This window comes from Danio rerio, chromosome 14, assembly GCF_052040795.2.
Source record: "Danio rerio strain M-AB ecotype USA chromosome 14, GRCz13ab, whole genome shotgun sequence".
Lineage (NCBI taxonomy): Eukaryota > Metazoa > Chordata > Actinopteri > Cypriniformes > Danionidae > Danio > Danio rerio.
The window spans coordinates 57,874,987-57,900,000 of NC_141034.1; the positions used below are offsets into that span (position 1 = coordinate 57,874,987).

Below are 25,014 nucleotides of genomic sequence, written 5' to 3' on the forward strand. Positions count from 1 at the left end.
ATCTCAGTGCTGAAATCAACAAACACACTCACGGAGCATGTGCTAAACAGGATAAACCCGCTAACAACTGCTCAACTTTACGTGCTGCATATTAACTTGCTTTTTTTTAAAGATAAGTTTCATATGCACGTTCAGAACTGTGCTCGGTGTTGTGTTTGAGCACTGAACAATGCTCTTCTTTATTACATACACCCTTGTCACATTTCTGGGTTTCTCAGTAGTGGATGCATCATAGCAGGTAAACTGAGAGCGCAGTGAATCTGAGAGTACAGCACATCCTTATTCTACAATCCTATTCACCAAACTAATAACAGAGAAACTCCAGGATGGTGTTATCAAGACTTTCAGACAGGGGAAAACAATAGTGTGAGACAGATATCGGCAACAAGAGGAGAGAATCATAACAGATTTACTCTCCCCAATAGATGCTGCATTAGAAACACCTCACACAAGCACTCATTCATTCATTCATTCATTCATTCATTTTCTTGTCGGCTTAGTCCCTTTATTAATCCGGGGTCGCCACAGCGGAATGAACCGCCAACTCTTTCAGCAAGTTTTTACGCAGCGGATGCCCTTCCAGCCACAACCAATCTCTGGGAAACACCCACACACACACAGACTCATACACTATGGACAATTTAGCCCACCTAATTCACCTGTACCGCATGTGTTTGGACATGACTCACGCTCTGTGCAGCCTTTAACTGCAGCTCGTGCTGTTATTGATCAGACGCACGACACTTCAAAACTACAGCGGCCGTTTGTCGACTGAACTTAGCTTATTGTTAAACTTGGTCACTGTTTGGAGGGCCGGAACAAAGTGCCTCGGGGGCCGGATTCAGCCCGCAGGCCGCTAATTGAATAGCCCTGGTCTACACACACACGGCTTTCTGACGCTACAGTACCTACCAAGTGCATCTAAGGGTGCGTTCACATCTGTAGTTCGCTTCATTTGGTCCAAACCAAGCGCAATGAATGATGCATTGTTGCATGTTCTGCCGTCTTTGGGTCGTTTTCACACCACACTGCTGGCTTTGGTCCGAACCAGTTAAGACGAACCAAAATGCAGTCATCTGACAAAATCCACATCTCTCATTGGCCAGATGCTGCTGAACATATTTCCTAAACTGCTTATTGATTGGATATAATTCACGTGCGGGAAAATGCCAGTGAACTCCCGCAGGTAAACAAAACCTTTTACTCTGGAGGGACGACTGCGCTGGCTGATTGTGTCCCTGCTTTAGACAAACTATACATTACGAAAATGAAGCGCGTCCGTGGCTAGAAAACAGTGTGTAATGCATCACTCGTCACTTCAGGAGGATGCGTGAATTAATTTAGCTAAACTGAGACATGCTCATCTTGCGGAAATATTACCAACGATCCATCAGCTAATGTTTTCCCCTCTCTCTCTCTCTCTCTCTCTCTCTCTCTCTGTTGGTAAAGCGCTGTCAACAAATGTTTTTCCTCCATATCCCATAATGCACAGCGCATCGGCCTCCGGCAGCTGGATTAGTCCAAAAGGCGCAGTACTTTTTGCGGTTGGACCTGTTTAAGTACGGATCATATTCTCACCACAAACGAACCGCTCCAGGGTTTGTTTGAAAGCGTACCGAGACCACCTCTTCAAGCAGGTCTCGGTACGGTTATTTGGTCCGCTTTTGGTGCGCACTCGAGTACGATTGCTGCATTCACACCTGCCCAAACCAACCGCACCAAAAGGGGAAACCAACTCTAGTGTGATTCAATCCAACTAAACAAGGCAGGTGTGAAAACACCGTAAGTTACAGGGAAATGCAGAGGGTTTATTTTCTCCCATTCGCCGTGCGGTATCAAACACTCCATTAAAACTGCTCTTCCAGCAGTTCCTGCATCCAACATCTGGTTTGTCAGGGCGGCATGCAGGAAATGCTCCTAATTAAAAGTGTCAAACTGTTGTTAAAGTCCACTAAATAATAATTTGTCAAGTAATTGGATTATTGATGTCCATGTAAACACAGTCACTGTCGTCTCCTCTGCGTCTGTGTGTTGTTTTACCTGTGTAAATCAGCACGTGCACAAACAGAAACTCCCATTTTTATGCAAATGTTTATGCACCCTCCCTCTTTCCCTCCCCCGACACTCCCCCCCCTAACAGAGCAGGACACGCCCCCTTTCCTGACTTTTTCCAAACTAGAGGTGTGAAAACACCCTGCGGAGACGGGGGATTCGTGACCCTTTAAAGTCACGTCTCGTCTTCAGTTTTGGGCTGCACTCTCTGCACTCACTACAAAGCAAACCATGCCAAAGCCCAAGAGCCCAAGTGAACCACACCTCTTCCAACCGGACCAGGGCCGGCCAGCTGAACCATGCCTGAGCCCGATTTAGAGCACTCACACTTCTCAAACCATCCGAAAACGGGCCTGGCCTCGATTCAGAAAGCATAGCGTGAGTGCGCCCTTACTGCTGCTTACTGAGGGTCCGTTCCAATATATTGTGCTGATGTTCACTATATAGTCATCATGACTAAAGTCATGCTGCCTCAGTCTGATGAGGAGGAACACACTCATATCTGTGCACACATGAGGAATAACACACAGATAATAGAACAGCCGGACAATAACTCGAAATAAAAGTTCAGAAATCTGCTGAATGCTGTTGATGTCTGACAGATGAACACACACACACACACACACACACACACACACACACACACACACACACACACACACACACACACTGCCATCGGAGTTCTGCTATTTCTCTTGGATGAATTGCTCGTGTGTGCAGTGATACATTATTTCACACACACCTTGTGTTAACACAGGGATACAGCGCTCAGGAGAACTAGAAATGCAGTGTGTGTGTGTGTGTGTGTGACCCAGTTCTGTCCACGTTTGCCTTTTATCTGTGTGTATATGTGAGTGTGTGTGTGCGTTTTACACACCATGGGCCCTGTCAGAAGAAAAGGCCCCTCTGTGTGGTCTTTGACATGTTAGCATCCTGCTGCCATCACACACACACACACACACACACACACACACACACACACACACACTCATATTGTACACGCTCACACACACACACAAAGAGATACACACACGCATACACACACACACACACACACACACACACACACACACACTCATATTGAACATGCTCACACACACACAGAGATACACACATGCATACACACACACACACACACACACACACATAAAGAGATACACACATGCATGCATACACACACACACACACACTTATATTGTACATGCTCACACACACACAAAGAGATACACGCACGCATACACACACACACACACACTCATATTGTACATGCTCACACACACACACAAAGAGATACACACACGCATACACACACATACACTCATATTGTACATGCTCACACACACACAAAGAGATACACACACGCATACACACACACACACACAAACACAAACACACACACACACTCATATTGTACATGCTCACACACAAAGATATTCACACATGCATATACACACACATACACACACACACACAAACACATATAATTTACACACAAGGGATACACACATGCATACGCGCACACACACACACACATCACAGATGCACACATACACACTCAAACATGTCAATACAAACACAAACACTACACAGATGCTCACAAACACACCCACATATACTGTACACACACTCTCATAAACACACACAAGAGATACACACATGCATACATACACACACACAAACACACACATCACTAATGCAAACATACACACTCAAACGTGTCCATACAAGCACACACAAACAAGTGATATACACATGCATACACACACACACACACACACACACACACACACACCATGACACTAATGCAGGCACACACACACACACATACATACTGCACAGAAACACATGCACACAATCACACAAATGTACACACACAGTCACTCAAAATCACACACACACACTCACTCTTTCATACTCACACACACACACACACACACACACACACTCTCTCTCTCTCTCTCTCCCTCTCACACACTCACTCTTCCCGCGATGCTCTCTGCCCAGTGGGGCTCTGGTTTACCCATGATCCCCGGTGTGTGTATGTGTGTGTGTGTGCGTGTGTGTGTGTGTTTCTGATGTCCAGAGGGGCAGCGCTCCCATTTATCATCTTTTAATGTGACGTCTCACATTTATCACAGCAGTGCTGGAACACGCGTCCGCCATCCCAAATCAGCTTCATTAGCACACGCTGCAGCGCTGGCTAATTAAATCCACACACACACACACTCCGCCGACCAGAGAGCCAATTATAACACACACACACACACACAACATGATGAAGTATTGGTCTCTCTGTTAAAGAGGCGTCGCATGCTAATATTTGTGTGTCGCTGACCCCTCCAGCGCTCTGACGTTCTGTTCATTCAGCTTTCTGAATAATATATAGATCAGGCCTGCGTGTGTAATTACGCAGCGCTGGAGTTCTCATGACGCTGAAGTGTGTGTGTTGATTCAGAGCGTAATTATACATATTCACTTCCAACACATGAGCTGTTGACTAGCTAAACTCTGTCCAACGGGCGGTCAGATCAGCCCTATTGGGGAAATACCTACCCTTATCACACAAGACGTCACGGGTTCAACCGCGCATGCCAGATAGCAATAGCAAACGTGGTGTTGTGCGGTACAATGCCAAACTGCATTATCATCAATTTTTCCTGTCAGGAATTGCACTTCACAGAGCAGCGTCTTGAGCAATTTTGTGTGGGTTTTAGTGCATTTTTACTGTGGTTTTGCTACTTTCACTGCACTATTATTTGCATCAGAAATGTTGCAAACTGTCCAGAAAATACTTTGAGATTTAGTCATTTTTTGATATTTGCACAAGAAACAAACTATTTATTTATTTATTTATTTATTTATTTATTTATTTATTTATTTATTTATTTATTTATTTATTTGGCAGTAAAATGTAAAAATATTTATTTTATTTTATTATGTTTTCAGGTCATATACAAAGTTTTTTGACAATATTATATTATATTATATTATATTATATTATATTATATTATATTATATTATAATATATTAAATTAAATATATTATATTAATTCTATTAAATAATATTACATTATATTATATTATATTTAATATATTATATTACAATATACTATATTAAATATATTACATTAATTATATTATATTAATTATATTATATAAAAATATTATTTTATATTAAATATATTATATTATAACAATCAAATTATATAATATTATATTATATTATTTAATATTATATTATATTATATTAAATTTAATTAAATTAAATTGTATTATATTATATTATATCATAGTATATTAAATATTTTATATTATATTATATTAATTATATTATTTTATATTAATTATATTATATTATATAAAAAATATGATTATATAAAAATATTATATTATATTATACTATATTATATTATACTATATTAATTGTATTATATTAATTGTATTATATTATATTATATTATATTATATTATATTATATTATATTATATTATATTATATTATATTATATTATATTATATTATATTAATTGTATTATATTAATTATATTAATTATATTATACTATATTAATTTTATTAAATTAATTATATTATATTATATTATATTAATCGTCTTATATTAATTATATTATATTATATTATATTATATTATATTATATTATATTATATTATATTATATTAATTTTATTTTATTATATTATATTATATTATATTATATTATATTAATTGTATTAAATTAATTATACTATATTATATTATTATATTATATTATATTATATTATATTAATTGTATTATATTAATTATATTATATTATATTATATTATATTATATTATATTATATTATATTATATTATATTATATTATATTATGTTATATCTAGCTTTCTAGATATGATATAGATATCTAGACATATTTATCTAGATATGATATAGCCAGTCACATTTGTTTCTGTAATAGTTAAATCACAGTGAGTTCATGCATCTAGCACATTATTGTATAGCTATATTCTACTGTAACATGCTGTCAGTTAGCAGCGGATTATAAATCGACTTCTTATGAAAATACCTAAGATGGCTGGAAGAACACATATAGAGCATTTATTGTGGCAGTCGTGTAAATGATCAGTTAAAGCTTTTATATGTTTATTCAGATCTTATTGTCATTCAACTACAGCAATAGCTGGACGCCTTCATCCATATTAGGGATTTCCTGGAATGTTCTACTACTTTTTTGAGGCTTATATGGATTTTCTGCTCAAGTGTGAGGGAAACGGGCATTACATGCATTTACAGTGCTACACTGACCACATCATCCTATTTTGAGGAAAACTGGAAAAAATAAAAAATCTCCCTCTGAAGACATTTGAAGTAAACATATTTCCAGCATGTAGATCTTTATTTTTATTTGTTTTTATTTTTATACGTTTTTTTGTTTTTATATCAAAAATAGCCTATTGAATATCAATATCTTGCAAGGTATTGAATTTAGAAATTCCAGTATCCTGACAACACTACACCTCAGTTAATCCCTCTGTCCAAATGAACATGCTTGTAGCTGTGTATTGTATTGGATAATAACTCACACTATAAAATAAATCATATTTTCAGGTTTGAAGACATGCAGAAAATGACATTTTCAAAAAACAAACAGAAACTGCAAATCAGGAGGAGATCGGAGGCTCAAGAGATCTGATATGACGAGTAAATGAGAAGTGGGTTCATTTATCAATGTTTTTTCCTTTCTGTGTTAAAAGTTACAGAGCTTCACAATTTAATGTTACAGAACGGTCAACTCAGAACCCTTTATTTATTATTAAATCATTTATAATCCTGTTATTAAGATTAGAGTAGATCACCTTGTGAGAGTGGGGGTACTTTAGCGAGGTGAATTAGATTTTCTTTTTTGTTTGGGAGGGGGCTACTTTGCCCTTATCCCTTTCTACCCTAGCAAAGACCAAAGGGGAGTCAATCTAAACACTACACAAGTGTTAAACTTCCTCTGTAAACTGGATGTTGAAATCAGATGAGCACTTAAACATGAACAGCCTCATTACATAAACCCTTCTGGAATGTTCATCTATAGTCCACATTGCCCACACTGCATTGTGACGATTGCAGATTCACACATTGCGATATCCATGCTGAAACTATATAGTGTGTGTGTGTGTGTGTGTGTGTGTGTGTGTGTGTGTGTGTGTGTGTGTGTGTGACTCTTCACCTGACCACTGGGAACTCTTTTCCACAACCCATTTCCAGCTCCGGCCTCCCGCAGAGAGGGCTGTGTTCGGGATGGGATGTATCAGGATCAATGGAGTGTAAAACGCGAGCGTGAGGCCGCGGCGTCACATCTGTGGCCTCCGCTGTGGAAAACACATTTAACGCTTCTCAGTAAATGCCATTCGTGGAGGAAGAAGAGCAGAGAGCGGCTAATGATTGCTGTAGTTTCAGTAGCGGAGCTGTATTTCAGCTCTTTATGAGCCTGTCAGGGATGTGCAAAACAGAGCCGGAGATCTTAATTTATCTCAGAAAGGGAAGTGAAGCACTATTTTGACACACTTTGGCATCTAGCAACTCTTAATGCGCTTCACACAGGTGAGTGGGCTTGACAAAGCACCTGTAGGACACACTCTTTTCCTCACCATATGCACAAGACAGCTTATAAGGTGGACGGACGGATGGAATGTGATTATAATGGAAGTCAATGAGGGAAAAACAGCACCAACATCACATCACCAAAGGGGAGTCAATCTGAGCAGTGCATTAATGAGTAGAGCTGCAACTAACGATTATTTTAATAATATTTTAGTATGGCGATTATTTATTTTAATTTTTGAATGAATCGGATAAAAGTGTGGAGTTTGCATGTTCTCCTCATGTTGGTGTGGGTTTCCTCCGGTTGCTCCGGTTTCCCCCACAGTCCAAACACATGCGCTATAGGGGAACTGATCAACTAAACTGACCGTAGTGTATGAGTGTGTGTGTGAATGAGTGTGTATGGGTATTTCCCAGTGTTGGGTTAGGGCTGATATGTCATCCACTGTGTAAAACATATGCTGGAATAGTTGGTGGTTCATTCCACTGTGGGGCCCCTTGATTAATAAAGGGACTTTACCGAAGAGAAAATGAATGAATGAATTTATATTGGATCATCCTTCATCTGTATATCTGCTCTAGTGTATGATCAATGCAGGTAATGTGTTTATTATATTTCACACTGATGTGCACTCCTCTGAGCTCATCCACTGAGCCTGTCCCATCCGCTCCTGCTTATCATAGTTTTGGGCTTGTCATTAGTTTTGGCTTCTATTTCGTTTTGACTTTTTGTTTGTAGTTTTAATTAGTTTTAGAGGCAGATTTACTAGTGTTTATTTTAAAATGACTTAGTTTTAGTTTAGTTTTCATTAGTTTCAGTATTAGTTTTAGTTAAATGAGGATATTTGTTAGGTGCAAGATTCAAAATCAACAGGATTAATATTATATAATAAAAACTCAGTCATACATTTTCTGAAACCTGTATTCAGAGGACACATGAACACCATCATCTACCAATACCATCTACCATCCTCAAACTCAAATACAGCAGCTCACAAGACAGCAGCCTGAAGTACACTATGTGTGCAGGGCTGCTCTGAGGTTACACACACAGTAGTGATGGGAAGTTCAGATCTTTAACGCAGATGTTAGGACTCAACATTATGTATTCAGCAATAGTCATTTCTGTCATCAAAACATCACCATGATCTGAAAAACGTCTTACAGTAAAGTTCTGCAACCAAACTGAATCATGATTCCCTTATTTAAACTCCATTATGATTGTCTGTTATGAAATAAACTTGTGTTTTTCACCAGATCCTCTCATTTAAGCTCTCGGTTCACCCGCGCTGCAGTTGTTCCAGTTCAGTTCAGTCACAGCAGGCTGAGGGCTGTACTGTTTGTGTTTGGTTTAATGAATCTCGCATGCGCAGTATTATCTGTTCACTGCTTCTCAATGTTGATCTCAGTGTAGCGTTACTGTTCTAATAACTGAATGAGAGTATCAGGGTTCAACGCTAAGAATTTTTTCTACTGGCTCCATCAGACCAGTGGTCCAGATTTTTACTTGCCCTGCCAATAATGCCCTGCTAAAAAACCAACACAATCTCACGGCAATTCGTAACTTTTTCATTTAGTGGCTAATTCGTACCAATTCGTACGATCTAATTCGTACATTTTAGTACGATTTGCGTATCCCCCAATGACGGTTGGGTTAAGGGGTGGGGTTATGTGCCACGCCTCCTTTTTAAAATCATACATTTTCTTACGACTGAACTTGTACGAATTAGCCACTAAACTGCCAAAACGTAAAATACTTACGTTTTCTCGTGAGATCAGGCTGTTAAAAACAGCTATTTCTTTCCCACAAATAAAAATGTTTGTAAATCTAGAATTTAAATATTTAAAATGTTGCTAAATGGGTCACACTTTACAATGAGGTTCATTAGTTATTGTTAATTTATGCATCTACTAAGATGAACAAACAATGAACAATACATTGACTACAGTATTTGTTCATGTTAGTTAACGTTAGTTAATGAAAATACAGTAGTTCATTGTTAGTTCATGTTAACTCATGGTGCATTAACTAATGTTCGCAAAAAAAAAAAATAAATAACTAATGTTCGCAAGCATGGGCTTGAATGTTAATAATGCATTAGTAAATGTTCAATTATGAGTAATAATTATGTACATGTGTTGTTCATGATTAGTTCATGTTAGTAAATGCATTAACTAATGAACCTTATTGCAAAGTGTTACCGCTAAATGTATAACGAGCAAAACTCAAAGTGTTTTGCAAACAAAAGTAGCAAAATGTGCAGGTATTTTATTGCAAAACAAAAGATGGCTGACCTGCCAAACTAACGGCAAACTGTACAAAACATCACTTCATTTTTTAGTCCGCCTCCAAGATGTTAACAAACGTTTTCTTTTAGCATCATCATTTGATGTTGCCGCCATGTTGCTGTCTCTTCGCTGTACTGGCTGTTATACTGGAAAAAAATAACGTGCTCACAACATCCAATCAGGGGTGCGTTTCCCAAACAAGGACGTAACTCGTGGCTAAACTTTCATAGTACGATGCATCGTTTGGGAAAATAACTATGTAGTGACGAGTGTTTCCCAAAACCGTAGTTTCTCTGAGGCAGATCCATCGCTTGAACCACGTTAGTTATAACTTCAAACGCCCATAATGATGCTCTAAACAGGTGGAGGAACAGCTTCTTTAGAGAAAAACCCATAATTTCTTTGTGCAGATGATATTGTTTTACACACACATTTCAAATAAAATCCAATATTAGATTTGGTCAAAGCATGCACTCACTCCCCATATTAACTGAGATATATGTAAATGGCACATATAGGGCCTGTGTTTGCTTTACTAATATTATTGAGAAGTTGAACATCACATATTCTATTCTAAAACATATCCCTTACAAAAGCTAACACTATTCTAATATCATATAGAAATCATATCAATAAATAAATGAGGAAATTTATTAAGAAACTAACTGTAATATTAATTGTTTATTAAAAATGAAAAACACACACTTTTATAATATTATTAATAATATGAATGATGATGATGATGATGATGATTGTCATTATTATTAAGTAGGATGTTGCTTTTTATTTATTTTTTTAGAAAAGTCTACTTTTACAATTTGACACATGTAAAACACAGCAGAAATGTAACCAGCAGGCCCGTGTCATATACAGTACAGATATAATAAATATAATAAATAACTCACTATAAATTAAAATAATTAACGTAAGCTTTATGTTTTCACAAGCTTTGGAGATGTAACGTAAATTCCGCTTGTAAATAACAGGTCACCTATAGCTTTCGCCATGAGGCTGTGTTCAAAATGACATCAATGTTTTCAAAGTGCACTGCAAAGGGAGCACAACTGTAAACATGAAGATTGCTAAAACTGAACTGTAAAAATAGTTTGACAGCAAATTACACCTGAGAGATGAGCTTAATGCTTTATTATTAATAATTCCAACTTTGAATGTTGGAATGTTCTAAATGAATAGGGCATGGAGGGGATAAGTGGGATTAGAACACAGCCAGGAACTCTGCTTCTAACTACAGCTCCAGGGTTGTAGTTGTGAGTGCTCAAGTTTGCGACGCAGTTCGCGAATGTTCGTTGGAGCGACAGATTTGGGAAACGGCAAATCAACAAACTATGTTGGTAACGACGGAACTTGTGGCCTTAGTTGGCTAGCGTTGGTTTTGGGAAACGCACCCTAGATAAGAGGAACAGAGAAGGTAGCATTTAAAAGCTTTAAAACAAAAACTGTTTCTCGATTCTAAGACTGTATATTTGTATATTTGACACAGTTGACAAAAAAACAAAACAATTGCAGGCAAATTAAACTTTAGTAACAGCAGCAGTGGCCTGATCTACAGTTCCGAGCATCTCACACGCTGGCCCCGGGCCATCAGGCAGTCCTTATTGTTGAGCCCTGAGTATATATTGGATTATTTAGAGTCAGAGGGGTTATTAGGCTTGTTATAAAGGAAGTAGTTTGTGGATAAGTGCTTACTGGAGACGCAAATCATTCCAAATGAATCATTTTGATTGGGTGAACTAATTCAACCGGTTCACTTAGAAGATCCGGTTAAAAAGATCTCGATACAGGAATAAAACCCGTTATTGAGCACAAATGTGTTAAAGTCATAGTTTTTAGTGTCTGTATTTAATCCTGTCACCGTGCTGCTGTCATGTCCACTTGTAGTTTTTGTCGAGGGAGCAACAGCGAGGATGACTGGAGGAGGAACAGCTCAATGGCAGCAGGAGTACAGACTCTGAGGCGGCGTACGGGTCAAACACCTGCAGCGCAGATTATATTCACTTCTAAAAGGCTCACAGGACGATTATGTGTTAAATACATTCACAAAGACGAAAACCAAGGAGGTTTCTGCTCTAACTTTAGTAGTTTCAGTCAGTTTTGTATGAACACAATACAGTTTCAGTTAGTTATAGTTTAAAAAAACTTTATTTATTTTAGTTTATTTTAGTTAACCACAATTATTTTACATTTTAGTTAACTATAATAACCTTGGAACACGGCCCTCTCTGCGGGAGGCTGGAAATGCTTTGTGGAAAAGATCTCCCAGGGGTCAGGTGAGGGGTCAAACACACACACACACACACACCTGCAGGCAGCCCGTCCAGTGCCTGTCACACCTCTGAACCCGTGTGGACCGCCGGTGTCCCGTCACGGCCTCTGCAGCTCGTGGTGTCTCCGTCTGCATTACAGACATCTGTGCTGCGCCGATGAGCAGATTAATCATTTCTGCAGAACAATTTTGATAAATGAGCTGCTCGCTTTAGAGTGCCGCTGCTCCTGCGCTGCCTTACCCCAGTGGTGCACACACACACATATACACACACACACACACAGCCCCCGCTTCCACATGCTGCAGGCTTATTTTAAACCCACACACACGGATGAACACACACATACAAGTCCATGCACACACACACACACACACACATACATATACACACACACACTCACACACACACAGTACAAAACGCATGCACGCGCACACGCACACACACACACACACACACACACACACACCAAAATACACAAAACTCTCGTATTTAAACCACATAAGCAGACACATGCATACATGCACACACACAACCACATACACATATACACACACACATATACAGTGTTGGGGAGTAAGTAGTCACATGTAACGGCGTTACGTAATTTAATTACAGAATAAAAGTACCAGTAATGCGTTACAGTTACTGAGAAAACATGTGTAACTGTGTAAAATACATGTGTAAATCACAGATACTCATGGAAATGTTGAAGTTTAGTAACGGGGCTACATCTGAATGTGCTGAATAATATCAATCTGCTGCTTTGCCGGTGTGTGCCGGTTTTTCGGTGGTCGACAACAAGCTTTTTGGTGCGTTACTGACATCTCTCGCTCTGGGGTGCGTTTCCCAAAACCATCGTTAGCCAACTAAGACTGCAAATTCCGTGGTTACAAACATAGAATGTTGATTAGCCGTTTCCCAAATGCATCGCTCCAACAAACATTCGCAAACTGCGCCGCAAACTTGAGCACTCGCAACTACACCTCTGGAGCTGTAGTAAGAAGCAGAGTTCCTGGATGTGTTCTAATCCCACTTTACGCAGGTAACAGCGTTTGCCACTGAATCGACACATTTTAAGTGCGAGAGGTTCTGTATAATCCTAAAGTTTAACACAGCTCATGAAAAGATCGTAATTGTTTTTAAGATGACATGCAAATAATTAGTTATATATCAATATATATATATAATACGATGAATCGCGATGCCGCCTCAGCATCGTGAAGTTTGTCGGCCATCGACGATGGAATTTTCTATCGGCACAACCCTAGTTGAAAATATCCATTAGAAACTTGAAGGTAATCAACAAGTAATCAGATGTAATCAGATGCTTCCGTCTTATAGACCTTTTTCTATAAAGCAAAATTACCCATAATGCTTTGCCTGTATGCGCAGGGAGAATGCCAAGAACTTCCGGTCGGCAGCTGATGAGTGTAAACATTTGGACATCTTTGAAACAATAGTTTTAATCTATGTTACCTGCTTTTATCATCTTTGAACTAATCCTGCTGTTGATTCACTAAAGTACGGTGGCTGGGAAGTGCAAAACAACATTACAAAGTGGGAAACACTTACAAAGCTCGAGACAAATTTACATTTTGAAAAACATTTTTACCGACGCAAAACCCTTTTACAAGTCCCCAAACACATTTACAATTACAGATTCCTTACGGAAAGGGAATGTACCACACACCGGAAGTGACCCGGAATGCACCACACACACACATCAGAAAATATCAGCTCTTGTGTGACTTTGTAGACAGGTTTCCACGAGTCTACAACTATAAAAATCATGGTTTGACCAACTGCGATTAAAACATATTAGAGATATTCTGAGATATACTATTAGTGAATAGTTTACATCTGGGAAGGGCCTCAGTTAACACGGACACCAGTTAAACCGTAACACCAGCTTCATTCAGTTTACTGTCCTCAAGCAGATGTTTACACCGTGTAGACTTGACATCATGTCCACGATTACAGTGTACGAGTGGCCCTCATTAAAATATTGAACACATTAATGCAGTATGACTGCTGTATGACAGTATGACAGTATGACTGCTGCATGTGTCCTTTATAAACTCCAAACACCGACCACACGTAAAGCAAAACCGCGTTAAGCTGCTCATGTGTTTGCCACAAACAGGGCAAAACAACCCTCAACCGCTGTCCATGTTTGCTCACCATAAACACCATGTACTCCACAACACAAATTTACCACGCTCACCAGCAACAACAACTTTCCCCCGCGTCACTCCCGGTGTGTGTGGTACATTCCCTTGGTAATAGTGATTCACACTTTGTAATGTTGTTTTGCACTTCCCGGCCACCGTACTAAAGTCAACAGTTTCTCTCTTTCAAATATATAACCAGCCCAAACTAATGTACTTCACCAAAATGTCTGACACACACACATAGCCTGTACTGTCCCACTAGCACACAGGTGTCAAACTCAGTTCCTGGAGGGCCGCAGCTCTGCACAGTTTAGTTCCAAGCCTAATTAAACACACCTGATCAAACTAATTGAGTCCTTCAGGCCTGTTTGAAACCTACAGGTAAGTGTGTTGGAGCAGAGTTGGAACTAAACAGTGCAAGGCTTCGGCCCTCCAGGAATTGAGTTTGACACCCCTGCACTAGCACAAGTGAAAATAAAGTGACATTTTGAAAACGGTGGTGAATACTACACCATGGTTTCTGCCGCATTCATTCTTCCATGGCGGGGAGCCACAACACAATGCATCCCGCCACGGCTACATTACAGCTTCTCATTCAAAACATTCAGTCATTGTTGTTGTTTTTATTAGCAGGTTATAATTGCACCAAAACTTGTTAAAAGGTCATTGAATTATAACAGAGCAGACTTTTCTGTAATCATATTCGTGCTGTGCATTATTTGTTTAACCCTTAAATCTGAAGCGCTGACTGACCGAAAGGTGCGTGAGGACACATCAACGCTGTTCTGTACATCTACTGGAGACATTCATATACATTCCTAGCAAATCTAATAAAAGTTGGAGACATACTTACTATAAACACGCTAAATCACACTTCAGCAGCGGTTATTTGAGAGCGCACAAGAAGCTCTGCACTTTAGCAGCGTATATTTAAGGGGGTGTGCAAGAAGCTTTTGGGCACGAACAGGAAATCGGCGTGAAAGCAGAGATTCACATGCTCGTATAACATAAGGGCGATCTCGACTTGTAATACTGCGCTCACCACATCTCTCCACTTGTCACTGAAATAACACCATAGGTAGTTGGTAGATTTGTGTAAAATAACCTGCCGCCACAGCTGGAACACATAATAGAGGAAACACTGCCACACAAGACACTGAAAGAAACATAAACGGCTCTCGATTAGAATCAACATGCAGATCAGCCAGCAGAGTACCAGTCACAGACTTTTATTGGTCATTTTTGTAAATTGCATGACTTAATGCCACATTCACACGAGGCTTCAGCGTCACGCTTGACTGAAGTCGTGTCTGAAGTTGGGGCTGGCACGATCGTCATAGCAACAACAGCCAATGAAATCAGTCAGCAATAGGCCACTGTCTGAGCTGGCTTTGCGATCTGATTGGCTGACGCTTCCGTTTATGCTTGGAAAGTTGAGCAAGACCCAATTTCTGCAGCGAGCAACGCCTCTGAAGCGGCGCCAACGAATCCACAATGAAGTTCGGCAACGCCTTACGTCACCCATTTAAAGTGAATGGGAAGTGTTGAAGCTGAGGCCCTGTGTGAATGGGGCGTAAGTCCCGTGCACACAGATGTTTTTTGCTCGTGTTTTCCGTCGACGGTTAACACCTTGTGACTAAATAAAGGGCGTCAATGTGATCGTGCACACCAAAGCGCAAACAGCTTTTTGTTTTGACACACCTCGTCTAAACCTTCTCCACCAATCAGATTGGCAGTTTTGTTCACGTGCACAGAGCTGCTGAAGTAACAATAAACTGCACTTGAAGGTGCTCTAACGGCAAACTGTCAATGCGAATGCAGCGATCGCAATGAAAGCCCGCCTTCTAGTACAGGAGCCAATCAGCGATCACTATATGGCGAATAAAGCCCGCCTTCTTGTACAGGAGCCAATCAGCGATCACTATATGGCGAATAAAGCCCGCCTTCTTGTACAGGAGCCAATCAGCGATCACTATATGGCGAATAAAGCCCGCCTTCTAGTACAGGAGCCAATCAGCGATCACTATATGGCAAATAAAGCTGGCCTTCTAGTACAGGAGCCAATCAGCGATCACTATATGGCAAATAAAGCCCGCCTTCTAGTACAGGAGCCAATCAGCGATCACTATATGGCAAATAAAGCCGGCCTTCTAGTACAGGAGCCAATCAGCGATCACTATATGGCAAATAAAGCCGGCCTTCTTGTACAGGAGCCATTCAGCTATCACTATATGGCGAATAAAGCCCGCCTTCTTGTACAGGAGCCAATCAGCGATCACTATATGGCGAATAAAGCCGCCTTCTAGTACAGAAGCCAATCAGTGATCGCTATGGAACGACAAATCCTCGAGGCTGGGACCAGACGTGAGTTTCTGCAGATTTTGTATGATACGAACATTTCGAAATTAAACTAAATAGACAGTTGTTGTTTAATTGTTTTGGTTATTCGTAATATGAAATTTAATCGTAAGCTTGGCAAGTACTTTTGGAGAATTTGATGTTTCCCCATTAAAACAGAACGCCCGAGTGGCGTTTCAAAGATGGCCGCCGAGTGAAATGACTTGCCTTAAAGAGACTTTGGCTATGGCGCCCTCCATGCAGCAGACAAGAAAAAGGTCTATAAAGTAATCAAAGACGTGCACTTCTTATTTCATTTTACATAGAGTCATTTATAATCTGTAATCTATTACATTTCCAAAGTAACCTCCCCAACACTGCGCATTTACACACACACACACACGTACACACAAGTATGTACACACCCCAGAGGGTGTAAAAGTAAAGTGAGCTGTAAAGCGCTGTGAGCAGTGTTTGTTGGCCAGCGCTGCGCTGCTCTGCATTCTCTGGCAGGTAAAACTTCCAGTTAACATTAACAACCTAATTCAGACATAATTAACACATCAGGGAGAGCGGCACACTAACACACACTCACGAGAGCTGTATCTCAAATGTCCAAATCACAGCGCTCTGAGAGTGTGTGTGTGTGTGTGTGTGTGTGTGTGTGTGTGTGTGTGTGTGTGTGTGTTTCCTCTAGCTGCGGTTTTGCATTGCAATATCATCACAGTCAGTAATGCATAAACAAGAAGACACACAGACCACAGCGGGATCCATTAACACTGTCAGGTAGCAGAAATAAAGCCGTTCAGATCACTACAGCGCCAAACACACTCAGATTCATCTCCACATTATAATCTGCTTTATTTTCCTTGTGATTTTACACTAAAATGAGTGTAACATTAATCCATATGTGCAGAGAAATCTGTCATCCTCAGATCTGAAATGTTTAGTTTAATTTAAAGACCATGGATAGAAATATCCAAGTAATAAGCTATGAACTTAACTTCAATTTAATTAGCTTTTTACGTGTAAATTTAAAGTTAAATTCAATTTCAAGCAGACACTTAAATAGGACATTTTGTCTGACCCATATACTAAAGTTAGATTATTTAAATGAATTATTCCTAATTGATTCTTTTTAGAAACTGCATGTTCTTTTATGAATGTTAGAATGGACAAAGTGTTTATATGTTATACTTTAACTGTATTATAATTCATTATTATTATCATATCTTAACTATTTTGTTTTATCATGAGTCATTCCTCAGAGATTTTGCTCCATGATAGCATCACACAGTTGCTGCAGATTTGTCGGCTGCACATCCATGATGCCAATCTCCCGTTCCACCACATCCCAAAGCTGCTCTATTGGATTGAGCTCTGGTGACTGTGGAGGCCATTTGAGTACAGTGAACTCATCGTCACGTTCAAGAAAGCAGTCTGAGATGATTGAGCTTTATGACATGCTGCGTTATCCTGCTGGAAGTAGCCATCAGAAGATGGAGACACTGTGCTCATAAAGGGATGGACATGGTCAGCAGCAATACTCAGGTAGGCTGTGGCGTTGATGCTCAATTGGTACTAATGGACCCAAAGAAAATCTCCCCCACACCATTACACCACCACCAGCCTGAAGCGCTGATACAAGGCAGGATGATCCATGCTTTCATGTTGTTGAGGCCAAATTGTGAGCCGAGCATCCGAATGTGTCAGCAGAAATGGAGACTCATCAGAGCAGCAACGTTTCTCCAATCTTCAAAGTCTCTTAAATCCTCTTTCTTCCCATTCTGATGCTCGCTCTGAACTGCAGCAGATCATCTTGATCATGTCTACATGCTTAAATGCAGTAAGCTGCTGCCATGTGATTGGCTGATTAGATATTTGCGTTAATAAACAGGCGTACCTAATAAATTGGCCGGTGAGTATGTGTCAGTAAACTAAAGTTACACTGTAAACAGATTCAAACACACTGACTGCACTTCTCACAACAGAAAATCCGGTTCATTTGTTTAATTTCATTAATAAATCCAGCGTTATGATAAATAACTCCACCTCTGGCACCGACTGTAGTTCACAGGACAGAGGATCTGCTTTAATTCGTGCTCCGGCGCTCCTCTAATTTAAGTGCAGTACTTCATGATTTATTCCATTACCAGCGACTAATAAAAACTGTAGGCCGTAATGTAACGGTTCTGCTTAATTAGATATTTGTTTGATTTTATTACATCAAAGATACCTCATTAATTCCCTCATGCGCGGAGCCTCATTTATTTTATGATTGTTATATTGTGCTGGATAATTGAACTGGTGAAGAAAAGCAGTCATTTAACATGCGTGTGTGTGCCATCATCAACTTCATTAAAGCTCCGCTCTGCAACTTTCAGTTTCTCTCGCTGTGTTTTTATTTGCCGTCTTGTTCTGAGCGTCTTCAGAAAATGATGGAAATAATTCATGTGTATTGATCGTATTTTCTGACTGTTATTTAAAGCTCGCTGCGCTTGTCAGAATGAAAGGTGAGTTTATCACTGTCAGGCGTTCTCTGAGCTCGGGGATTCACCAGTGAAGCTACACAAAACAACATTTGCAATACTTTATGATTTTCTATATCTAGTCCTGTAGCTAGCTTTAGTGTCGAAATTGCACTGAAAACATCAGATTAAATGTGATTTAACTAGTAGATCTGCAGTTATAGAAAATAAAACACCCCTGAAAATCTATTTTAGATTCCTGATAATATTAATAAAGTTTCTGAACACAAAATAAAACATTTAGAACTTCAACAAAAGCATTTTCGACAATCTGACATGAAAATATGCACGTGTAAAACATTCACATGCTGAGTTCAAGAAGATTGATGCGTTGTATACTTCAGGAGTTCTCAACCTTTTTCACTTCGAGGCTCACTTTTACTCTTAAAGTGTTTTGAAGGCCCAAACTGATTGTCTAGAGAAAGTGCTTGTTTTAAAGTTTTATTTATTAGCAAAACATTTAAACATTTATTTGGCCTTCTATTACTTTATTATATCATAAAAAACGAAACATATATATATATATACACACGAGCAATATTACACGAGTAACAGTGCGATATAGCTGTATATCGGCACTGGTGGGAGGCGTGCGATGCCGTAGTGCCCCCACCAGTGCCCATATACAGCCATATCGCACTGCTACGAGTGTGATATTGCGTTTATACAACAGTTTGACAGCATAATTGTGTATATAAAAACAAAATCAAACACAGAGAGTTTCAAACACCCTTTTGTATGAGGAACTACTTTCTTCCACATTGGATTAAAATCATAAGCTGACAGTTAAACAGCTGAGCAAGCATCTTTTACACTGTAGATCTGTAGTGTCTGCTTTCTGCTGGCTGTATGTGGGCGGAGTAATACACAAAGAGTAAAGAGGCTGTAGGAGTTCTGATACTGCAGAATATCGCACGACTATTAGCCAATCAGATTTGAGAACCAGACAGAACTGTTGTATAAATATATATATATATATATATATATATATATATATATATATATATATATATATATTAGGGGTGTAACGGTACACTCAGCTCACGATACAATGTGCAGCACGATATAATGTTCACGATTCGATATGTATCACGATATTTGGAATAAAAATTTTAAATGAAACTGAAATGCAGTTTTTATTAAATAATGTGTCTTAAATTACCAAGTAAGCTATTTTTTACGTGTTTCTTTTGTTTCAACTTCTCTCATTTAAACTGAAGCTTCTTTAAGAAAATAAATAAAAAAGGCCTGTCTCTGGTAAATAAAACACATTTAAAACTTTTTATAAAATATTATTGAAATGACAGAGACAAAATTAAGGAACAATTTAAGTAAAGGTGCAAAAATAATAATAGCTTTCTATTCAGTTCAATTTAACAGTAAGAGCTTAAGGCTTTGCTTGGTCACTTGCGTTTTTTGTGTGTGCAAAAAATTAAAAAAAATCTACATTTTCAAGTAGTCAGCAGTTCTATAAGATAATCCTGAACTGATGTGTATCTGTCTGAGAGGTTTTTTGGATGACTGTCTTGTTGGGCACGGTGAGTGACAGACTGGCCGTCTTTTCATTACACAGGACAGGCGTGTCCCTTTTTAGCAGTTTAAACCGGTTTACTATTTCTTTGGCGTCGCTGATGTCGGCGCTATCAAGTGTATCATGCATTTTTGTGTAGCTCTGTACTCAAAAGAGTTCATGCTTGTTGTAATCATAACTCTAAAATGTGCTATGATTATTTAAATAATGTGAACGCTTTCGGTTTCATTTTCACTGCTAAGTGCTGTACCTTTGCAGGTTCTGTTCACTGAAGTATTATCAGTTCATCATGAAGTAGTCCGCCCTCACGGTCAGCTCACGTCATGTGTGATTTTGCTGCCGGGAACACATCATTTTATGAAGACAGAATGATATATTTGGATGTATTATACCTTATAAATACAGTATGTGACTCTTTGAACACCATTAGCAGGTATCTATGTCGCTGAGTAAGGTATGTAAAGCACTGTGAAGACTTTAAAACTTCGGCTATGTTTGACCCAGTATGTGTGTCAAAAAGCAGACGAGTCTAAAGCAATGACTGTAAAAGCCAAATGTTGCCAGACGTCTGATTCTGAGAGGATGGGCCATCCTCTATTTCTGCTAACGTTACTGCTGCTGCTAGATCAAGCAATCTAAACTCACGTGCGACAGCAGGTGGAACGTAGCTCACATGCAAACAGCTCAACTAATAAGAAAAAACGGACGTCATATCGTAATTAAATCATCATAACGCCGCTATGAATATTTTGTGACATTTTTTCATCGCAATAAATCGCACCACGATAAATCATTATACCCCTAATAAATAAATAAATATATATATATATATATATATATATATATATATATATATATATATATATATATATATATATATATTTATTCATTCATTAATTTTCTAGTCGGCTTAGTCCCTTTATTAATCCGGGGTCGCCACAGTGGAATGAAACACCAACTTATCCAGCACATTTTAACGCAGCGGATGCCCTTCCAGCCACAACCCATCACTGGGAAACATCCACACACACTCATTCACACACACACTCATACACTACGGACAATTTAGCCTACCCAATTCCCCTATAGCGCATGTGTTTTGACTGTGGGGGAAACCGGAGCACCCGGAGGAAACCCACGCGAATGCAGGGAGAACATGCAAACTCCACACAGAAATGCCAACTGAGCAGAGGCTCGAACCAGCGACCTTCTTGCTGTGAGGCGACAGCACTTCCTACTGCGCCACTACGACGCCTTATATACATACATTTTTTTATTATATTATATAACATGTATTGTGTATTGTTTTTATGCGTTCTTCAGAATATCCAAGTTCTTCTGTTATTCTTTAAAACTGCAGAGTATCGGGCCTTTTCTTCAGTAAAGGAACCTGACAGAACTGCAGAGATGAGCAAAAAACTGCTGATGCTTTGAGTTAGACTGGCATCTCTTCATCTATTGGTTGAGATCCATTAAAATAAACAAGCTAACCCTAATGTAAAATACAGTGAAAACCCTCTAAATCTGTTGAAACACATTGCTCTGAAGGGGTTTGCTTTGTAGCTGGACATTATTGAGGTTCGCTGACAGGAACAGTGAACAGCTAGAACAGCTAGTGAGCCTCGCTAGATCCTCCTGTATGTGCGTCAATTATAAAACCCCCGCAAGACGTTCATTTGGACAACTATGCGGACATTATAAAATGTTCACACAGAGAGAGAGAGCACGAATAGTTTGAGAATCAACGGACTTGTGCGACTCTGATACAGTCTGAGTAGCAGACGTGAGGCACGCGTGAGCTGGTCATTATAATCGTCGTTACCTTTACATTTGCGTGACTGTTTACTTCATAACTGAGAACCTGGTCGCACAGCGGCTGGAAATGTAGGCCACAGTTATGTCTGTATTAACAGTGAGGCTGTTTTTGCAGTCTGATTTAGCCTGTTCAATCACAGAAATTGGGAAATGCCATTACTGCTATCATTTTAATATGACAGATTTAATAATTAAATAAAATTATTATAGTATAATATTTAAGTACATTTTAAGCTCTCGCGGCCCACCTGCAGGATCTCTAAGGCCCACTAGCAGCCCACTGGTTGAGAACCCCTGGTATACGTCACACTTTACAGTAAGATTAATAAATGTTAATATATTTACTATCACAAACTACTAATTAACAGTAGTTGTACATTATTTATTAATCATAGTTCAACATTTATTAAAACCCTATTAAAGACAAATTCCTGCATCAACATTAATGCACTGTAATTTAACATGAAGTAACAATTAACAACTTCATTAATTTATTTTAATTAATACATTTATAAATTGTATAAACACTAATAAAATACAAAATATTAATATTTCTAATATTGTTCATATTTGTATCCTAGTTATAATATTTATATACACACACAAACATAAACACTCACTGGCCACTTTATTAGGTACACCTGTCTAACTGTTTTTTAAGGCAAATTTCTAATCAGCCAATCACATGGCAGCAGCTCACTGCATTTAGACATGTAGACATGGTCAAGAGGATCTGCTGCAGTTCAGAGCGATTATCAGAATGGGGAAGAAAGGGGATTTAAGAGACTTTGAACGTGGCATGGTTGTTGCTGCCAGACGGGCTGCTCTGAGTATTTCAGAAACTGCTGATCTACTGGATTTTCACGCACAACCATCTCTAGGGTTTACAGAGAATGAGGAAATATCCAGTGAGCGGCAGTTCTGTGGGCGCAAATGCCTTGTTGATGAGGCCAGAGGAGAATGGCCAGACTGGTTCCAGCTGATAGAAAGGCAACAGTAACTCAAATAAGCACTCGCTACAACCGAGCTCTGCAGAAGAGCATCTCTGAACACACAACACGGCCAACCTTGAGGCGGATGGGCTACAGCAGCAGAAGAGCACACCGGGTGCCGCTCCTGTCAGCTAAAAACAGGAATGGGAGATTGGCATCATGGATGTGCAGCCGACAAATCTGCAGCAACTGTGTGATGCTATCATGTCAATATGGAGCAAAATCTCTGAGGAATATTTCCAGTAGCTTGTTGAATCTCTGTTATCAAGGATTAAGGCAGATCTGAAGGCCAAAGGTGTTTAACCAACCACTTCTAGTGAGGTGTACCTAATAAAGTGGCCGGTTAGTGTGTATGGTGCAGCCGTACTGTAGTCATAAGCTTAATCTGTGTATTAGTCTTCATAGATATATTTACAGAAAACAAGGTCTCTGTATGCGTGTGTGTGTGTGTGTGTGTGTGTGTCATCTTGTGGGAGTGTGTGCAGCTCCTGCGCTCTGCTGTGTGGTTTGTTGTTCTGCACTTTATGTTAATGACATCATAATGTTATTTAGATCAATCAGCCCTCGTGAGGCTCCGCAGGAACGTGTGTGTCGCTAAGGTCAAGAGCAGCGGGAACACACACACACACACTGATCTGCACACTTTCCGTTTCACTCTTGCTTTATCTGTGTGTTTCTGCTGGCCTTTAACCCTGCACATATCAAAGCAAACACTGCAGAACACACACACTCACACACACACACACACACACACACACACACACACACACACGTTAACACAGGTGCACACAAACTTTCTCTCACACACAAACACATGCATGCACACACGTGCATACACAAAGGTGTTCATAATCTTAGACACACACAGGTGTACACACACTCACTGACTTTCACACACACAGACAATTGTATAGACGCTAACAAATGGAAACACTCAGGTGTACACACACTCTCAATCTCTCATACACAGACGTACACACTCTCAGTCACACTCACACACGCACGCCGGCTGTGAGAGTGCTGTGAGACAGCAGTGTTCAGTCAGTCTAGAGCTGCTCCTTTATTTCTCTTCCTCTGTTCTCATTCAGTCTATTCCTCCCTCTATCTCTATACCGGTCTCTACCTCATCTGCCTCCATCTGTCTGTCTGTCTAATCTATCCATCCATCTATTCTTCCATCCATCCGCCTATCTATCTATCTATCTATCTATCTATCTATCTATCTATCTATCTATCTATCTATCTATCTATCTATCTATCTATCTATCTATCTATCTATCTATCCATCTATCTATCTACCTATCCATCTATCCATCCATCCATCCATCCGTCTATCTATCTAACTATCCATCATCTGTCCATCCATCCATCCATCCATCTTATCTATCTATCTATCTATCTATCTATCTATCTATCTATCTATCT

The 25,014-nt window shown here is 39.3% G+C and overlaps 1 long non-coding RNA gene across 5 annotated transcripts in view; it reads right to left on the reverse strand.

Moving 5' to 3' along the window:
- LOC141377622 (uncharacterized) overlaps nt 1-25,014 on the reverse strand; it is a 143,962-nt gene that overhangs the window by 50,170 nt on the left and 68,778 nt on the right. For all 5 annotated transcript variants that reach the window (XR_015508001.1, XR_015508002.1, XR_015508005.1 and 2 more), the window contains exon 2: nt 7,268-7,409. This is a non-coding gene — a long non-coding RNA (uncharacterized LOC141377622). The remainder of the gene's footprint in view (nt 1-7,267; nt 7,410-25,014) is intronic.